Below are 20,840 nucleotides of genomic sequence, written 5' to 3'. Positions count from 1 at the left end.
GTGGGAAGGAACCAAGCATAACACTTTGAGTTGAGGTAAAGGCTACATTCAGGACAAATGCATGGTAATGGAAATTTTGATCTGTTGAGTTGGTCCCTGGCTTCCATGGCTAACTTTTGACTTCCAGTTGTTATGGAAAGCATTTTAAGCATATAATATAATATTACTGTATGCTTAGAATGCTTGGACAAATTAACCATTTAAAAAGTCAGTTGAAGAAGAGGTGATTATCCTATCTAACTTCAGGCTGCCATAGCAAGCAAGGAGGATTAATTTTTTAGAAATAGAAGTAAAACTTCCCAAAAGATTGCTTCTGCTTATTGTCCTTTTCTATTCTCTAAATACTCCTAGGTATCTAATTCAACAAAACTAAATTTAATATGTTTTCTTGTCCTTTTATCTGGGCTTGAAAAAAGTTGAACAAGTGCCTTTGTGATCTCTGATAAAACATGTCTCAACTTCTAATCCTGGTCAGACTCACATCTTCTCTAAAGATGAGCAAACAGAGAAAAATCAATAAATATATCAAAAGATGATGGGTTTATGGTTGATTCTACTTTTCCCTTTTCTGTTTCTTTTTTTCTGCTTTGTTTTAAAATCTGTAGTTAACATGTATTACTATTTCAAAAGAGCAGAAATGTTATCTTCATTAAAACTTCCGTTTATACTTTTGATATATTTATTTTAATGTTTTTTTTTAAGATTTTATTTATTTATTTGACAGATAGAGATTACAAATAGGCAGAGAGGCAGGCAGAGAGAGAGGAGGAAACAGGCTCCCTGCCGAGCAGAGAGCCCGATGTGGGGCTCGATCTCAGGTCCCTGGGATCATGACCCGAGCAAAGGCAGAGGCTTTAACCCACTGAGCCCCCAAGGCACCCCTATTTTAATGTTTAAAAATTATCAAAACTTACTAGCAATTACAGATTTTCTGGGTTTTTTATTTTTTATTTTTTAAGATTTTGTTTATTTATTTGTCAGAGAAAGAGCACAAGCAAGGAGAGGGGCGGGCAGAGGGAGAAGCAGGCTCCCCACTGAGCAAGGAGCTAGATGTGGGGCTCAATCCCAGGACCTGTGATCATAACCTGAGCCAAAGACAGACACTTAACTGACTGAGCCACCCAGGCATTCCTACAGACTTTTTTTCCTCTCTAAAATTTTTTATTGAATGTTTATCAGTCTACCAGGTTCTGGTATACACAATCACTCTCAGGAGAGGGTAATTTGAGAATGTATAGGGTAATATTTAGGATTAAGTTTGCATATAATGAATAACAAAAAGAACAAAATAAGAATAACTTAGAAAACACAAATGTTCCTTTCTTTACCAAGTAATAGTAAAGATTAAATTTTATTTTTCTATTATATAAAATGAATTTATAATGAAGCAGTCAGGGTTTGTATGGCATCTCAACAAAATTGTCATAGACACTTGTGGTTTACTGATCTACAGCAATTCATCCTCATGATCCAAAATCGTGGCTAGGGCACCAGCCATTATGGCAAAGCTTCAAGCAAGAGGATGGGAAAAGAGAATGCAGAATTATTCTTTTCCTCTAAGAATAATTCCTGATGGTGTCACATGACTCTCCCACATAAAATTCAATGGCCAGCCCTAACAATGAGAAAGGATGGAAACTTCGGTTTAAAATACACCCAGTTTAAAATCAGGCTTTGGGGAACCTCGGTTGGCCCAGTCCGTTAAGCATCTGCTTTCAGCCCAGATCGTGATCCCAGGGTCCTGGAATGGAGCCTCAAGTCAGGCTCCCTGCTCAGCAGGGAGTCTGCTTCTCACTCTCCCTCTGTCTCTCCCCTTTACTCGTGCTCTCCCTTCGCTCTCTCAAATAAATAAATAAAATCTTAAACAAAACAAATCAGGTTTCTTCTTACCAAGACAGAAAGGCATATTGAGAAGAAAAGTAGCAGCTTGCCACAAACCAACAAATGCGCCACTCTCTCTCCTGCATGAAAGCACAGAACCTAATAGGAATTTAATATGTACTTCTATGTTAAGGTAATACAATTGGAAAAATTAACATTTGCTAAGCACTCTCTACACGTCAGACATTTGTACTCAGCTAAAATTTGTATTATTTTGTGAGATACATAGTTTTCTCTTTTTACAGAAAACAGGTGAATGCGTACTTGAAGGCCATTTTTGCCTCTTTCAAAGTCTGAGAATTTAATCGTTGTGGTATACTACTACCTTTACTGTTGCTACTGTTCTAGAATAGCTGAGAACTGCCAATGGTTGAGAGCAGAATAATGTTGATGCATTCCTCTGTGCTTATCAGAAAAATATGGATTTATCAGAGCTAAGAAATCTCCTCATTTCCAGCTTCTTTTTTGGGTAATCCAGTTGAAGAGGTACTCAGAAGCAAGAAGGACTATGAGGTCGAGGATTAGAGCATCACTGAGGACATTTTATGCATTTTTTATTGCATCAGTCAATATACTGGTAGAGAGGACTGCCTGGCAGAATAGTTTTCTCTTCATTTGGGCTGAATAATCTGGTTAAAATGTCACTTGTTAAAATGATTCAAAAAGGCTGAGCATGCACGACTGGGTACTTGGGAGAACAGGCTTTTTTAAGCTTCACCGTCCTATTCATATGATGAGTAAATAACAGTGCTTATTCTTTGTCTTATTGTATGGAATTCAATTTTGGGTTAATGTCTACTCCTCTCTCAGAAAACAATCAAAATAAAAATGAAAGCTTTATCCCTCTTGGATCAGTTATCAATCAGCCCGTACTTTATCTAGGGAGACTTTACGTTCTCCCCACTGTCTCCTTAAGAGGCAGCTCTCTTATTAAATACTTCGCAATTGACTGCAGAGCCAGCAGATATCTGCTGGTTGGCGCCTGACACTTGAACTACTAGCTCTCTCATGCTGGCCTCCACTTTTCGATAACATACAAATAAAGTGACCAGTTGGCTTCTATTCCCCTCTTCTCTGAGGAGTAAACATCTATTCCAATGAGAGAGGATTACAGACATCAAGTCATAGTTTCCAGTGCCTGTGGCTTATGGGAAAAAATGGATTGTTCACTTAAAGTAAACTTCCTTTTTCATTTTTCATAACTTCTTTTGAGACTAAATTAGTGGTTGATTTGGGCTAAATTTTCAGGTTTTTTATTTGGGCAAAATTTTCAGCTTTTTAGTTCTGTAAATATTACTTTTATTTGATATGAGGCTAAAGACCACTGTTTCTCAATATCAGTTTTGCCCCTCGAGAGCACAGAACTCTTTCCTAAGGCCCAGTGAGGTTATCCAAAGAGGAAGGCATAGTCCCTACCCAAGAGGTCATAACAAGTTAAGGGGATACTTTCAATATGAGCATAATCACTGTTTAAAAAAAAAAAAAAGTGAGATGGAATCAGGGACAAATAGCAGAAACATTAAAACAAGTACAACAGAAGAGAAATACTAAATCACTAAAGAAGTGAGAACAGGGAACGCCTGGGTGGCTCAGTCGGTTAAGCATCTGCCTTTAGCTCAGGTCATGATCCCAGGGTTCTGGGTTCAAGTCCCACATCGGGCTCCTTGCTTGGCAGAGAGCCTGCTTCTCTCTCCGCCTCTGCCTACCACTCTGCCTGCTTGTGCCCTCTCTCTCTCTCTGTCTCTGACAGATAAATAAATAAATAAATAAAATGTTTTTTAAAAAAAAAAGTGAGAAGAGTGAAGAATGGCTCTCATTTATGGGTGATGTTAAAAAACAGAATTCAACTGAGTAAATTTTAAAGATCTTACTGGTTTTATTGAATCATTCATGAATCAGGCAGCATTCACCTAGCAGATAGAAAGGAGCTCTGAAGAGCTTTCATAGGCAGAAGGGGGCAGGACAAGGAAGTTTCTAGCAAAGAGTGGATTTTTTTCAGGCAAGGTCACCTTCCTTTGGGGGACAGCAGTGATCTAGCAAGCTGGTTAGCTCACTACTGCTGACCAGATAATTCCTGATTGCCGGGTTTAAGATTCCTCTCCTGGGAAAGTTTGAAACAGTAATTTTGTTAGGTGTTAAGTCTTGGTTTGCTGATGTGGGCTTAGCACAAGTGAATCCATCTGGGGGCTGTTTTCTCTTTTCTTTCTTTTGTTTAAGATTTTATTTATTTATGAGAGCAAGAGAGCGGGTGCGCAGAGGGAGAGGAAGACAGAAAGGGAGAAGCAGACTTCCTGCTGAGCAGGGAGTCTGTCGTGGGGCTTGGGGCTTAATTCCAGGACCCCAAGACCATGACCTGAGCCAAAGGCAGACACTTAACCAGCTCAGCCATCCAGGAGCCCTTGTTTTCTCTTTTCTAACAGTGGGATTGACTAACTTGCAATTAATATCATATTTGCATGTGGTTAAGTACATCAGATCAGTAGTGGTGAGACATCTGATAATGACTGTCAGGCCTAACTAAAAATTTATGAGTCTTGATCTATTATCATAGAGATCAAATTGAAATTCAAATACACTGAATAGGGATATAGTGACTGTATCACCAGTGGTTTATTTTGTTCAAGCAGATATAAGTCAGTTTTTAAAAAATTCATCAGAATTCTCCTTCAGAATCCTTTAATAGGTATTACCAAAGACATGTAGTAAGAAACCGTTTTACCTTGAGGAGAACATTGAGAGAGTCCCACACACCCAGTACAGATGCAGTGTCTTTGGGGGAGATAAGCAGGCACTTGGCCTCATGAATGGTAATGTGTTTAATGGGTTCAGAGACCATGTAGGCTATAAAAGGTACTTAGAAATTCACCTCCCCCCCCCCCCTTAGACAATTCACTAGTTCTGGGAGCATTCACAGAGATCCCCTCTGGTAATTGCTTCAAATGACCAAAAGTTGCAGTCAGAACTGTTCTTAGAGTCTTTCTAGTTCCTTGACTTACAAGCACGCTTAAAGGTACTTAATGAATAACCTTTTACTGATGCACCACCCTTTCATTACCACCTGGGCTTAGAAGCAAACGACATGAAGGTGAGAATTATTTCCTTACTGGTTTAGCCCAACCTTTCAATAGCAGTGGCACTTTGTAGATGGCATCTATCAGTGGGAGGAAAATTATACCTTAGGTCATTTTAGGCAGAGCAGACCATAAAATGAAACACTATAAAATCTTTGGGTTTATAATAGTACCATGTCATAAATTCTCCCTGTGGGGAGACAGCACTGGTGCCTGCTTTACATTTATAGTGTACATAGTGGAACAATGTGCTAAAAATATTCTAATTGAGGAATTATTTTTTTCTGTATTATTAAAGAAGTCACTTAAATGTTCCTGCACATGGATTTGAGATCTCACTGTGGGAGTCTTATAGAGAAAACACACTACACACACACACACACACACACGCACACTTTCACATACTTCAATAATATATAGCCTATTTAAACATAAAAACAAAGCAACAACAATAAAAAACTTTCCCTGCTTAGAGAATCCAAATCATCTCTGTCTTGAGTGAGGAAATAAGAAAATGATTACACTGACTTCACAACAGAAGTTTCTTTTCTTTCCTTCTTTTCTTTCTTTCTTGGTAATTCCATGGGAACAGGGAGAAGGGTGGGTTGTCTTAAAGCACTGGGAATGGGCTGTTTCGCAGCCTCCTGAGTATGGAACCTAAGGGATACACACATGGAAGCAGGATCCAAGGTCAGAGACCCCAAAAGGTAAACTTCTGGTAATTCACATCAACTTTACAAAGGAAGTTTGACTCCTGTAGAATGTGGAATTAGGGCTCAGAAATAATTTCTAAAAATAGAGAGGGCTAGCTGCTATATACACTGTGTATAGTACCCTGTGCAACAGTCAGGTAATTTGAAAAATATCCCTCAAAATACCCAATTTACACTCCTTTAGCGATGTTAAACTACAGAGGTTAATTAAATGTTACTGAGAAATACTTCCTATCTCAGGAATCTAAGTGGCAGAGTAAGAGAAACAGAAGGTTGGCGTCAGTGCTAATATTTGCAAATATATCCATCAGCCTGTGTGAGACTTGTACTGCTTATATCCCTGGAAACAGCTAGTAATCCTGTAAGACTCTTCAAAAAGACCTCATATAAAGCTTGCTCCTATTCCTCCATACAGATTAGTTTCTCCTTTCTGTTTGTTCTCAACACATTGTGTACTTATTTATTTACATGGCTTTCTCTTCCACTAGCAGCTCAAAGTAGAGAATAAGCTCAAAGTATTTTTTTTTTAATTTTATGCCTGGTACATTACGTGGTCCATCAATAATATCTGTAGTTTGAATGAATATATTAAATTCCATCAATTTAAACATGGGAACTCAGTCTATAAGAAGCAAATATATTCAAAGTTAAGAATTATGGGTAGTTTGCTAACCATATTTGAATGAATGTTTAAAATAGGAGAGAAATAACCAAACAAATATGATGAGATTTTCCTCTTCTTTGGTGATCTCGTCTCTCTTACACATCCTTCTCCATAAACAGGAAAAGAGTGCTCTCCTCTTTCAGGAAAACAATGATTTCTATCAGTGGTATAAATTTCAAGTACTCTTGCCATTTTCAAAGTACAAATGTATTGCGCACACCTCTGGTATCTGAATGGATCATTGGAGAGAGCCCAGGGAAGTGGCGCTGCCCCTAGAGTATCTGCATCCCTGGGGCAATTCTCTCTTGCAGTTTTATATCCCTATAGACATTTTGATTAAAAATGTATTTAAAAATCCATGGGCCCATGTGAGGCTTAGTGATTTACTGGTGAAGATTTAGAATAGTGGGTTGGGAAGAGATGTTAGGTATCTGCTTACTGTTCCATCGGTGCCCATGAAGATTCTTTGGAGGGTCCAGGGCCAGTTTTTCTGTGCACTGATCCAGGAGCCATCTCTTCCTTTTAAATGTGTCATAGCTGACTAATTTCATATCTCCCATCATGAGGAAAAGGTAGAAACGCTGTTATGACTCACAATGACATACTCTGCAGAACCTGTTTGTATTGAAACAATATAGATCTTCTTGCTACCACAGTTCCCTAATACCAGTTATTTAGCTCTGGTTACATCATTACTCATAACACTGCACCATCCACCATGCTGCCCATGGAAGTGGCTTCCAATGACTCTCTTAGGGAATGTTACTGTGCTGTTTTGAAGAAGACCAAAAATGCAAGTCTCACGTAGAGTATGCAGGAAATTGTGAGTGATCAAGTTAAATTCAGCGTATGGGATTTTATTGCATTAAAGTAGAATAACATGTCTTCCAACCATAAAATCTTGAGGAAGTGATCATGTCATTCTTAAAATGTTATCATTTTTTCATATACCACCACCAGTGGAGAGTATAGGAAAGGAGTCGGTGGGTAGAGTGAGAAGAGTGGACCTATCCACACAGGGAATGGCCTTCCCTTATCTGGCACAGCTTAAGAATGACCCAGGAGAGCACAAAGTCACCATATAAACTGGAGGCAAGAGTGGATATTGATCAAAAGGCTCCACTGACGTTAAGGAACAATGGTCTGGAAAGTCATTGGAAGAAATAGAAGTGACAACCCCTGGAAGATCGACCAAAACACGGTACAAAGTCTGATGAGGGACAGATGCCAGTGTTGGTCTGAGGGTGGGAAGGGCACAGGTAAAGGGTGCCTATGACCATTTCTACCACCCTTGGATACTATAAGTCCAAGGTGGCATCATTCTAGAAGCACATGGGCAAATCCAATACATGGACCCATATTACCAAGGTTTTATGGTGGCAGTACAGAGTCCTGCACTCATTCTTCAATGAGATTGATAGTCATCTCAAATCAGCATGTCAGTACCAATATCACAGCCTAATCTCAAGAGATCCCATTACAGGAATACCTCACTAGCCGAAGGGAAAAAGTCACATACCAAGCTGCCTTCTTGGAACCAGGACCTGGTGATCTGGCCAGAACACCCTGGAATGATCCCATAGTTGCAAATCCTAGAGCTCCTCAGGCTATTTTGATGACTCCAGTTTTTGTGGATATAAAGGGTCAGAGATACCCATAAGATAAAAATAGAGACCAGGGCCTTTGCATGTGCCTGTCTGGACTTGGAGTAGTCTACCCAGTCTGGATTCTTGGCATGACCCCAGCACAGTTTCTCAGACAGTGGAATTGGAGGTAGAAAATTTTGAAGAAGGCATTCCAAAGAGTGGGGGCCACCTGAAGAATAGAGGTCCTGCTTGCTGGGGTCTAAGAGAAGTGTTCTCTACAAATTCTGTATCATTTCTAATTTCTTCCTTTTGCAAATTCCATCCTCATGCTTTCATCTTTCCATAATTCCCTTTCCATACCATTTGAAAATCCTTCTCTGAACCCCCATACCCCTCCCTCACACAAACACTTCATATACACCTTTTCTTTCTGTCTAATGTACTATTTCTAGAGATTCTGCTTTCTACTTCTGGCTTTTCACTCTCCATCTGTCTAAAGAAGGTGAGAAAAAAAGTAAGCATATTTCATATCTGCCTGTACCTAATTTGTTTGTCAGTCCCAGAGACAAATGGCCAAGACAATGAGAAAAAGGGCAATTGAACTGGTTCTTATTCAGACTAATTACAGGAAAAAGGGAAAAATAAAGGTTTTTTGAAAGCTAGTTTTTCGTTCTTTTTGTTCATGCATGTGTGTTTTTGTTAGAAAGAGATAAGGCATAAAAAAAGAGAATAATATACAGGAAAAAGAATTATAGAATGTGGATAGTTAAGACATCATGAAAATAACTTGTTAGAATTTTGGGGATATTTTTCTTGTAAAATGAAAACAACAACCAAAAAAAAAAAAAAAACCCCAAAGCTAAAAAACTATACCTTTTAAAAAAATGCATTTAGATTTCAAAATCCCTAGTATTTAATTGAAAATAAATACAATTTATTTGATTCCAGAAATATATGATCAATTATAAAATACAAATCATATAATATTATAGGCACATAAACACTAGATAAGATAATACAGATCCTCCAAAGAAGGTTAAGTAATAAAAGAATAAGACAGCTGATAATCAGTAGAAGGAAGGAGTAGAACAGCTTACTCTAAACTAAAAAATTCAAATCTCAATGTATAATTGGATTTGGAGATAGTAAACCATCAGAGATTGCAAGAAACCGACTTGATTTGATCCAGTTTCCAGCAATGAGATAGCTGACTAATGGCCACTGCAATCTGAATTAATTAACATCAATTTGTTTTTTAATAAAAGGCTTCTGAAGCCCATTTTGATAATGAATACTGTCTAGAGGAAAATCAAACAGCGCTCTCTGATAGATGTGGAACCACACCTGGACATATTTGACCCCTATTTTACACAGTTGCGGCTCATTGATTTCTTCTGTTCAACTCCTGGAGTGAACACTGAACAATGGCAGGAGCCCTCATATATCTTCCACCGGGACCCAGTCTATGAACTGTAACCCCGCAACAGGGCCAGAGCATTTCTGTTCCTGCGACACTGGCTGCCTGTCCTGATGACATATAACCCAGACGCTGTCCTTCAGAAAAAAATAACTTCAAAAGAGTGACCATGGAATCAGTGTTTATGGGTATAAACAAAAATAAAAGACTTGAGACAAACTTAACGTGTAACTGAGCTTCAAGTGAGTTGCTGCAAATGTAAATCCACATAGAGTGGGCTTATAACACAAAGAATTCTGTATTTAAATAGATTTCAAAACAGGACAGGAAACTATGAAAGACACTTGAATGGATGTTACCATGAATATGAAGGAAGAATGGCTACTTCCATTAAAGAAGCGACGTATTTGTCATGATCTCCACTGACATGTTCCCGGGACTTTAGGAATAGTCGTTCATCTATTTATGTTATTCCACTTGGTATTGATTGTAGCCATATAAAGGAGTGATTTAAATCAGTTCTAGTCCATCTCATATTACTGTTTCCATTTTTCTTAAAAAATAATCACTTCAAGAACTGCTTGCAAACATTTTGTAAATGCTTCTCTAACTGGGATGAGAGTTATGAAACATAACTTGCTTCTGGTCTTTCTTCCTCTGCTTTCAATAAAGAGTGGAGGGGTAAGAACAAAAACCAAGGAACAAACAGATGTAAGCAGGAGACCAGAGGGCTGGGCTTGGAAATTCTGAGACTAAAAGATTGAATTAGTGTAGTCATTGTTGGGAGAACCACATGTCCTTAGCTGCTATTGAATGCCAGCGAGAAGGACAACCAGGAGTCACAGAAGACCATCTCAGTGTTTTTGCATGTCTGTGCACATAGCCTACTCAGTTGCTCTGTATGTAAGCACTGATAAAAAAACAGAAAAATGTACATTTCAAAATGAGTGGTAAATCTATGGGAGAATTTATGTTTTCTTTGCTTTTTTGCGTTAGTGTGCATATTGTTAAATTTTTTACAGTGAATATGAACTACTTAAAATGAAGAATGCATTGTTTAAAGTGTAAAGCTTTCAACTAATGGAAGAATTTGTTTTAGGTATAAAGCAGCTTTGGGTCAGTTATGATTCCAGCTGTTCATGGTGTGCTACTGTTCAGTCCCCTGGATTAATCTTTCTAAATTGCAGCTTTCAAAAAATAATTTCCCTACTAAAAATATTTCAGTGGTTTCTAAGTTATTCTTGAAACCTTCTCTCTCATTGTCCACAAATACAACATGCACAACCTAGCTGGTGCTTTGCTGTTTCCAAGCCTTCTAACTTGACCTTGACAGTATCACTGAGTTCATCTCATGGTATGTATTACACTTACTGTTTAACTATGCAGATCCTGCTGAATAAGGTTCAATTCGTTAAGATAAATACCCTCCTTTGAGATAAATTTTCTTGACTATTTTAATCTACGACTATATATTCCTGTCTTCCTCCCGTGAACACTCACATCATGTAATACCCACAGCAACCATTTAATACAATACCTGTGTAATGTTTTACTTGGTGTATGAAATTTTCTGTACATATATAGTTTATTTAACCGAATAAAAATTTAAGTGCTTTGAGAACAGAACCTATAATTTTACATCTCAGTTATAGAAAATGAAAGAGAGTGTTTCCAGAAGGACAAAAGAAAAGTAGTGGCAATTACAACTTATAATTAAGTTAACTTATAAAGAATGCCAAAAAATATCTAATGCTCGGGGCAGTTAAGAGGTGACTATATTAAGACACTACCAGATAAACTCTGCAGCCAATATAAGATTTGACCACTAACTATTGTGGTTGATCAAAAAAGCCAGATCTTTGATGTACAAATGAGAGCCATTTTATTTTAAATAGCCACTTTAGAGTTGCAAAAATTGATTCTAAAGATACTACCACTGTCAATTTTTCTTAACTCTTTTTTTTTAACCACTCCTTTTCAAATTGTTCTAAAAATGAAAGCTTTACCATAAAAATCAATCAAACAAAAACATGTTTTCTGGCGCTCTCCAAAAAGTTACACCTAGGGGCACCTGGGTAGCTCAGCTGGTTAAACATCTGTCTTCAGCTTGGGTCATGATCCTGGGGTCCTGGGGTCCTGGGGTCCTGGGAACCTGGGATGAAGACTGGCATCTGTGTCAGGCTTTCTGCTCAGGGGGATTCTGCTTCTCCCCCTGCTTGTTCTCCCTCTCTTTCTCTCAAATAAATAACAATTTTTAAAAAGTTACCCCTATTGGTTAGGGACCCAGTAGGAAACCAATTGCACATTCATAGTGGGTGATTAAAGAGTGTAATTAAGAGATTATTTACAATGTTTTGAAAAGGGTTTAGGGATACTGATAAGCAATCTTGCAGAATACCATTCCTGTCTATGGTAGGACAGTAGTGGGCAATTAACAACCCTAAGGCTAAGACAGAGAGGTCTTGGTTAACTAAAATGTAGTTGCAGTTGCATAGAGAGAACTCACTAAAAGATGCTTTGGTCTTGAATAGAAGGACTTAGCAAACAAAGCTTTGTTTTCTTTACTCTCCAAATTTCCCACAGGCGTCTCCCATTGGCACAGCATAACCAAAAGCTAGAGGGCAAGGGAGCTAGCTGGTCAGTCCATAAAGGTCAGCCTCCTGGGCTGGGTGGAGAGTGAAAGGTGGATGTGAGGAGGCAAATGCAAAATATTCAGTATATAGTAAAAATTCGAGTCTGATTTCTAGAAGTCTATTTTTAGAGCCAAGCCTACTGAATAAAAGAAGTAATAAAGTAGAGATCACATTTTGTATCAAAAGCAAGGAACTGGGGTAACATGAACACATGAGCTCACACACAAATCTTTCTAGACAAGACCACATTTAAGCAATGAAATCTTCTGAAGTAATTACTTTAAGTGACATTACACATTGATATGTTTAACAACAAATAACTTTTTTCAAATTTTGTGTTTTTATTCAATGTGAAATGAATTCATCCAATTTTGTAAACTTTAACATTGTAAACTTTAAAATTTATAGAGGTATTTTGTCTATAAAACATTCAACTTGCTAGACAAAGATAAATCTATCAACTCCGAATATTCAGAAAGAATGTCTCAAGTTTGTCTAAACAGGGTTATAGATGACTTCTTTTTTAAGCCAAATAATGAACTAGTTCACTACTGGTCTGGCCAACATCAATGCCCACACCCTTGCTGTAGACATCAGAACGGGAGGTCCCCTATGTTCTCCTCCTACTCCACACCGAGAATCCACCGGCTAATGGCACCAGAGTGGAGAGAAACTCAGAGCTCTAGTGTCTTCTAGAGCATCCACAGATAATCAAGACCACAGCAGGGCTCCTATCTGGTAAACCATGAGAGCGTATAATGCGTTTATTAGCAGACGCTGCACAGTTGAAGGGTAATCCTTGCTAAAGTGAAAGCAAGAAACAAGGGAGGGAATTTTATCTCCTGTTATTTTGCTGCTAACAGGCTAAGAAACCTGGAGGTGTGGTCTGATGCTACTCAGACCACCTGGAAGCAAGGCTCCTTTCCCTCAACACAGATTTCTTTGAATGCCCCTAATTATCTCTTCTGGAAACAGGAAAAAATTATTTTTGGTTGTACGTTCCACTGTCACTAAGATAGGAAAGGTTTAAATTGGAAAGCATTGAAAAATCTGATCTAATCTGTAGATGATAAATGATACATTAGACTGGGTCAGAAAAACTAAAATTGTCTTACAGCTCTTACGAATCTAATTATATTTTTGTCGCCAATATACTTTTTAACCTTAAACTCACCCTTTGAATAAAACAGATGAAAGTTCTGTTAAATATAGAACAAACAATACAATTTACAACTTTTTCCTATAAATTTTGTAGTAATGCTTTGGGCTTTAACAAGAGTCTTCTGGCTTATAAACCAAAAATGAATTTTAACAATTTATATTCCCGGTGCTTCCTTCCTCCCAGCATTTCCCACTTTTCATCCCCCAGTCGGTCATTCAAGTCTTTCTATTTCAAGGACATTTTTGTGGAGCTAACAGGGCTCAGCACTCTGGTTATTAAAACTCTGCTTGGTTTTACTTTTTTCCACGTAGCCTCTCCTGGCTGTTCGTGTCACTCATTAGAGCCCCAATGTGCTGAATGAAGCGACACTTTGTAAACAAGGTACTTGGGGTCAAATGCTATGTTACCAGTCAGGAAAGCAAAGACACAGCAGAAAACCAAAGAGACATACTTCAGGGAACAATATATATGTCATAAAGTTTGGGTTTGTGTGGGGTTTAAATGGAGTTGTTTAACATTCAAATCCCCTGAGTTTTCACAGGCTGCATTTGCCAGCAAGAGCGCGGCTCATTCGCACGCTCTGGCTGCCTTCTCCAGATTCCCTCTGGTTTCGCAAGCGCCTAATAGTGCAGGCCCAGCACCATGCGGCCAACAAATCACAAAGCATGCCTGCATTCTGCTATGTATCAAAGTCTCTTAATATGCCAACAAAGTTCTCCAAGGTCAGGAAAGCAGTTTATCAACCTTTTATATATCTTATAGTAGCAATAAATTTATTCTAGTGTGGGACCTATGAATATTTCAGACGCTCTGTGAGAAAAACCCTTTGGCTGAAGATGGTCTGTGTACGCCAGGGTTTGGGCTCAGGGCAGAGACGTTGTTCTCTACACCACACTTTTATTGTTATTCAGCTCCGGTTAATACAAAGCTTTTCACGGTGCTTCCTGCAATAATTGCTCTTTAATAAAATTTTCATTTAGAAAAAAAAGTTTAATTTTTTTCTACACTGAATTTCTCTTTTATTCGTTTCTGGTTATGCACTCTATTAAACTTACAAAGAAACACAGGATTCTTATTTTTTTCTCAAGTACCCATGGAAAATTACTTTCTTGTTTTGAGTTTTTTTGTCTATTTGTTTTTCGTTTTTCCTTCTTCCTTACTCATAAGAGATGTCATGTTACAATTTAGGATTTTGGAAATTGTAGTATAGACAATTAAAGAATCTTTCATCTACTTTTCAGATTAGATGATATTAATGTTTTGTTGGGTCTGTAATCAAAGGAGCAAGACTGATACAAAGCGAAGGTCAAGTAAAGCTTTATTTCGCGCCAAGCATCAAGAATCAAACTGACCGGCCAGGGCCGTGTCTTGCAAAGAGGTGGCCTCTCTCTGCCTTACAAACTAGCTTTTAAGGGCAAAGGCCATGTGGTTGGGCCTGGCCACGCACAGGTGGCCAATGAGATTGCAACCCACAGAGAAAGCCGCACAGTCATGTTAGGTCACACATAAGTGACCAATTGAATCAATTGAATTACAATTTACCCTATAGTAGATATTTGAACTAGCCTATCACCTTGGTCAGAATTGGTGCCCAAAAGGCGCCCAAAGGGCGGGGCCCATACTCCTTGGTAGCTAGGGAGACAGTATGCGCCCCCCACTGATTGGATACCTCCACCTGGCCTGACCCATCCCTGTATTTGGGCTTTGTTACCTGGGACTGGTTTCCGGAACTTGTTTTTAAGTAAGTTCCCTGGGGCTGGAGGGGCGGGGCGGGGGGGGATGGGCAGGGCATGGTCAGTTTAAGTTTTACTGCATAAACAACAAAATCACTGTTTAAGCGGATGGAGCTGCTCTGGCTAAATAGGCCCTTACAGTTTCATCCATTTTCCAGATTAGACAAAGTTAATTCTCAGGTACCCTCAAAAGTCCTCGCACAATGTCTTCATGTTATGAAAAGACTATTCTCAGATTCATGTTTGAGGCTTTTTTTTCCTCTTTTTTGTTTCTTATTCTTCCTCTCTCTCTCTCCCTTTTTTCCCAAGCAGTGGTAAGGAGGAAGGAATGAAGTAGGAACTTTTTATGTATTAAGCCAACTTAAAATAATTACTCACTCTCATACCTGAGGCAGGAGCCCAGGTTGTTTGGGGCTTGGTGCCTTTTGCAGGTACACAAGCACACGCAAGTGCTCACGATGGTGCACACATACCACACACCCCCATACCCCTCTCCTCAACAAATTACTCCCCAAGGCTTATTCCTCTAGTCATGATCCACCAAGTGACATTTAGAAAGTGAGCTATTCCTTTAGAAAGATGCTTAATGACTTTGATAGAACTTCACTCACTCGAAGTTTATTTTTGTTTTGCTTTATATTCCCTTTTATATGTAACTTGCTCCTCCTGACTCTGTACTTTGCCTATATTTAGAAACTTGCTCTTACATAGGACTTTGTTGTCTTGAACCTGCTGTTATGTTACCTACTTAATTTTCTGACACCTTTTTAATCAAATTTATTTTTTATGACTTTTATTCAGGTGGATGTCAATTTCCAACATGTTACCTATTATCTACTCTGAACTTTCATATCTGCCTCATCAGTTCTATTTTTCTGACTTTATATTTTTTATTTACTTCTTGGTGCTGAGACCTTTTTTTTTTAAAGATTTTATTTATTTGTTTATTTATTTGACAGATGGCGATCACAAGTAGGCAGAGAGGCAGGCGGGGGTGGGGGGGAAGGAGGCTCCCTGCTGAGCAGGGAGCCTGATGCAGGGCTCTATCCCAGGACCCCGAGATCATGACCTGAGCTGAAGGCAGAGGCTTAACCCACTAAGCCACTCAGGTGCCCTGATGCTGAGACTTTTGACAGTAAGTTTAGACCCCCCTGCACACAACTCATTTTTTTTTTAATCAGACTTACTTCCAGCCCACATGTGACCTCAGCTTTAACATGGCCAACTGGGTTTAACCTTGGGATATTATTTCCATATCATCTCTCTGAGATTCTTTCTTTTTTCCTTACTTAATAGTTCGTACCCTCTGGCAGAACTACATATGAATAAGGATAAAAGAAAATATATCATTGTTTTCCATCATACCCTCTTTCTCAGTGTATGGAAGATTTCTTACACTGTTCGGTCTCACTTTCATTCTCGCAATCCAAAATGAGACACTAAAAATTAGCAAGACATTTTTTAAATTAATCTATAATACAGATTGCAATTGATCTATAATACAGCCAAACACAAACAAATATATTCAATAAATTGGTACAACACAAACTCACTTGTTTCCTCTTTACTCTTAAAGTAAAACATTAGTTTTTAAAGTTAACCTGCCTTTATAATGACTGTTTCATTCTTGCCTATGCTTGAACTTCATATAAATGGAATAACAGAATATGTTATTGCAATATTGTGATTTATAAGAATATGTATTTGGTTCTCCTCCACAGTTCCTGGCTCACATATAACTAAGTCCTTGGAATTTCTTGCAATAAGGATAATCAAGGTGTCTTTTGTTATGTTAATGGAGTCATTTTTGAACTCCACCCAAGGGTGGAGGCTGGTTGCCCAGAGGACCAACTCTGTGATCAGAGAGTTGGAACTTTCCCTCTGGGAGGGGGAAGGGGATAGAGGTTGAATCAGCCAATGGACAATGACTTAGTCAATCATGACTATGCAATGAAGGTTCCATGAAAACTCAAAGGAAGAGGTTCAGAGAACTACCACGTGGCTGAACACTTGGGATTTGGGAAGGTGGTGCTCCTGGAGGTGGCACAGACTTTCCTCTCCCTTATCCAGTGCTTTGCTTTGTATCTCTTCATCTGGCTGTTGTTTCATAACCTTTATCAGATCCTTTAATAGACTAGTAAACATAAGTGTTTTTCTGAGTTCTGAAAGCCGCTTTAGTAAATTAATTGAACCTGAGAAGCAGTTCATTGTAACCTCTAATCTGTAGCTAGTCAGTTAGAAGCACAGGTAACAGCCTGGGGTTTGCAACTAGTTTCTGAAGTTAAGGTTGGAGGGCAGTCTTGTAGGACTGAACCCTTAACAGGTGAAATCCTTTTTTTTTTTTTTTTTTTTAAGGACTTAATTTATTTATTTGAGAGAGAGCGTATGTGTATGCACAAGCAGGGGGAGGGGCAGAAAGAGAGGGAGAACAGACTCCCTGTTGAGCAGAGAAGCCTGATACAGGGCTCAATCCCAGGACCCTGCACTTACAACCTGAGCTGAAGGCAGGCACTTAGCTGACTGAGCCACCCAAGTGCCCCTAGCAGGTAAAATTGATACTCTCTCCAGATACATAGTGTCAGAATTTGGTTGAATTCTTGGACATCCTGCTGCTGTCCAAGAATTGCTTCATGGTGTGTGTGTGTGTGTGGGGGGGGTGCTATGCATTAGAAATTGGGTCTGGGAACCCTAAAATATATTCTTACCGTATGGGTTCTTCAGTCCGTATTTATGATAATCACCCATGTTACGTAGCTGTTCTTTGTTCATTTTCATTGCTTCATTTATATTCCACTGAATTACCATTTAGTGATGGCTTGTAATCGTGATAAATACTCGGGTTGTTTCCAGTTGCTGGCTATTACAGATAATGCTGCCAGGAACATTCTTGTATATGTGTCTCTTCCTGCACTTATGCACAAATTTCTGTTGGGTACATACATACGTAATAGAATTGCTAGGTACGGAATGCATATGCTCAGCTTAAAAGTCAAACAGTTTTCTAAACTTACAAGTTTACACTGCTGTTGCTCTGTATCTTCACAGATATTTGTCTTTTTTTACATTAGCTATTTTGGTGGGTCTGTAAGTGCTATCTCGCGTTTTTCATCTTCATGTCCCTGATAATGATAAAGTGAACACAGGTAATCATATGTATATTGACAACTTGTTTATACAATACTATAGCTTAATGCCAATTCAAATCTGTTGCTTAATTTCCTTTTTCCTTTCTTTAAAAATCAATATTTTTAATAGCTTGTGGATATAGCCATGTGTCATATATCTTCTCTTATTCTGTGAGTTGCTTTTCCATTCCTTGTTACAACTTTAGTTGACCAAAATGTATTGATTTGAATATAGTCCAATTTGAGAAACTTTTTCTTCATGAACAGTATAATTCTTCCTCTTAGAACAATCAATGTCTATGCTGGGGAAATGAAAATGATCTTCTATGCTAGTGTAAGTTGCTCCTGATTATCTCTCAAACCTTTGTGATTTTCCAGTCTGACTTCTCTGTTCCAGTGGCTTCCAAGAGTTGAGAGTGTGCCAAGATCCATCAGCGTCCCAAAGAGGAGGATTACAGTTAGTACCTAGATGGAGATGGATTAGAAGACTAACCCTCAGTCACCAGCTAGGAAAACTGTAAAGTCCCTTCCAGGGACCAACAGAGGTGGGCATTTCTACCTGCTCTCTCTGTGCTGGACTCTGGTGAATAGCCATAGGAAAGGAGGGTGCCCCTGTGCCCACTGAAAAACTACTTATTTCTTTGTTACAGTCCTGTGGAACTTGTGAATGTAAACCCTGTTGCCTACCAGAGCTAAGTGATTTTGAATGCAAACCGTGTTGGCTAGCAGCCGCAGAAGTTGGAGCACCAGAAATGTGTACAAATTGCTTTTACGGAGATACCGGTAACCTGGTTTTACTGTTGGAGTGAGCAAGGGGGAGAAGGCAGGGGTAATGTCTACTGGCTTCCCTAGTCTCTGAGGGAGGATTACAACCAGGCTTTGGATGTGCCCTAAATTAGAAGCTGGACCCTCAGGCCTCACTTTATAATCCGGTTAAATCCATTCCAGGGAAAACCTGGGAGATGGGCATTTTTTGTCTGCTTTCCCTGTGCTGAGCCCTGGGGGGGATATAGTCAGAGCAAGCACCATTTCTTTGTTTGCCTTGGCCTTGGGAGGTCTCAGGAACCATTGGCTTTCAGAGCTAGGTGTTTTAGGGCTCCATTTCTCAGGTGTGTCTTAATTTGCCACACAAGATGTGCCGTCCAAAATGTCTGCTCCTCAAGGAGACGCTAGGAGTTAAAATTTCCCTCCCCGTTGTTAGGCAGTGTGCCTGAGGTTAGCTTTACGGCAAGTGTGTCTCAGTCCTTCTGACCCATTTCAATGTGGGTATTTTCTCATTCTACTAATGTGTAGGGATTTCTCAGCCAGTTTCTGGATTTCTTTCTGAGGAAATTAGCTGTATAACTATACAATCATGTATATATATCTCTTCTTGCACTTGTGCACAAATTGCTTTATTGTCATTGCTTTATTATATTCCACTGAATTACCGGTGTATAGCTGTACAATCACTGCATCTGTGGAAAGAGGAAAATTTAGGAGCCTCCACTGTCATCATCCTGACAGACTTCTCACCACACCCTTACTTTTTGTAAATCATTCTTATGCACTTGTGAAAAGTGGGCATTCCACATTTGTTGAGTACAGTGTTGTGTTTATATTAGCTAGGTCAATTTTGCTAAAGATTTTGCTCCTATTCACATATATTAACTGATTTTTTTGTGGTGTTGCTTTTTCTATTACTTATTAAGAGGTATTTTATCATCTCCCACAGTAATAGTGTATTGGTCTCTCTTTTGCATTCCTTCAATTTTGTTTTATTCATTTTGAAACTATATTTTACGTGCATATAAATTTGTGATTTAATAGGGAAATTAGTATTTTTTTAGTTTCTTCATGCTTAAAATAGGACTTTTTATATTACCCACATCATAAGGCTATTGTGAGGCTTAAATGAATTAATACACTTGACTTTCTCTGGAGATTTTTTGGTGTATTAAGTACTATATTTGTGTTTTCTATATTCTTCCATTCATTAATATGTTTTGTTGTTGTTTAAAACTTAAAAGAAGCATATGGGAACAACTGTAATGTATTTTTAAATCAGCAAAAAAAAAAAAATCAAAACAAAGACAAGCTTAGAAAACAAAGGCATAAAACCAGCTGATATAAGTAAGGCTAAGTATGTCAGAAGTGAAAATGAATATAATCAAACTGTATTCTCCTGGATAAAGAAAAAAAGAAAGAATAAAGATGAAGAGATACATAAAACCTCTTAACATAGTGCCTCAAAGAGATACTTAAAAACGTTACTGGTAAAGATGGCTGGCTACTAATCAAACTGATTTTGCCTTCCTGACAGCATACTTCCCCCCCATCCTTGTAGTTAGGTTTCATCAAGATCCTGTGTTCTGGCCAACAGAATGAAAGGGGAAAAGTCACTTGCCCCTGTAAGGCCTGGTGCATAAAACCTTTTCAAGGGCAAACCTTATTCTTTTTCCTCTTCTGCCAGCCAGACATCAGTGTTCACAGGAAACTGGGCATCCACGTGATGAAGGCCGCAAAGCAAAAAAAATTTGAAGAAGCTTGACTCCTTTAATCATTGTCTGTGAGAAAAGCTGCCCACCAATTAACAATTAATGTTAAATACAAATAGTAGAAAAAGTTTACCAGGCAAATACTAGCAAACAAACAAAAAACAAAACAAATCCCCATGTCAATTTATATGAAAAGCATTAAAGGGTCAAAAAAATCCCATGGGTTATTTCATATTCAGAACATATAAGATCTATAATGTACACATAACCATCATAAACTTTTACTAAGTAACAAAATTAATGTTACGCCAGAAACGTCACAAAATACAATTGTAGAAATACTATAAAGCCAATGTTGTTACAGGAAAGTTCAATAAC

Source organism: Martes martes, assembly GCF_963455335.1.
Source record: "Martes martes genome assembly, chromosome: 11".
Classification (NCBI taxonomy): Eukaryota; Metazoa; Chordata; class Mammalia; order Carnivora; family Mustelidae; genus Martes; species Martes martes.
This window is presented reverse-complemented; position numbering follows the sequence as displayed.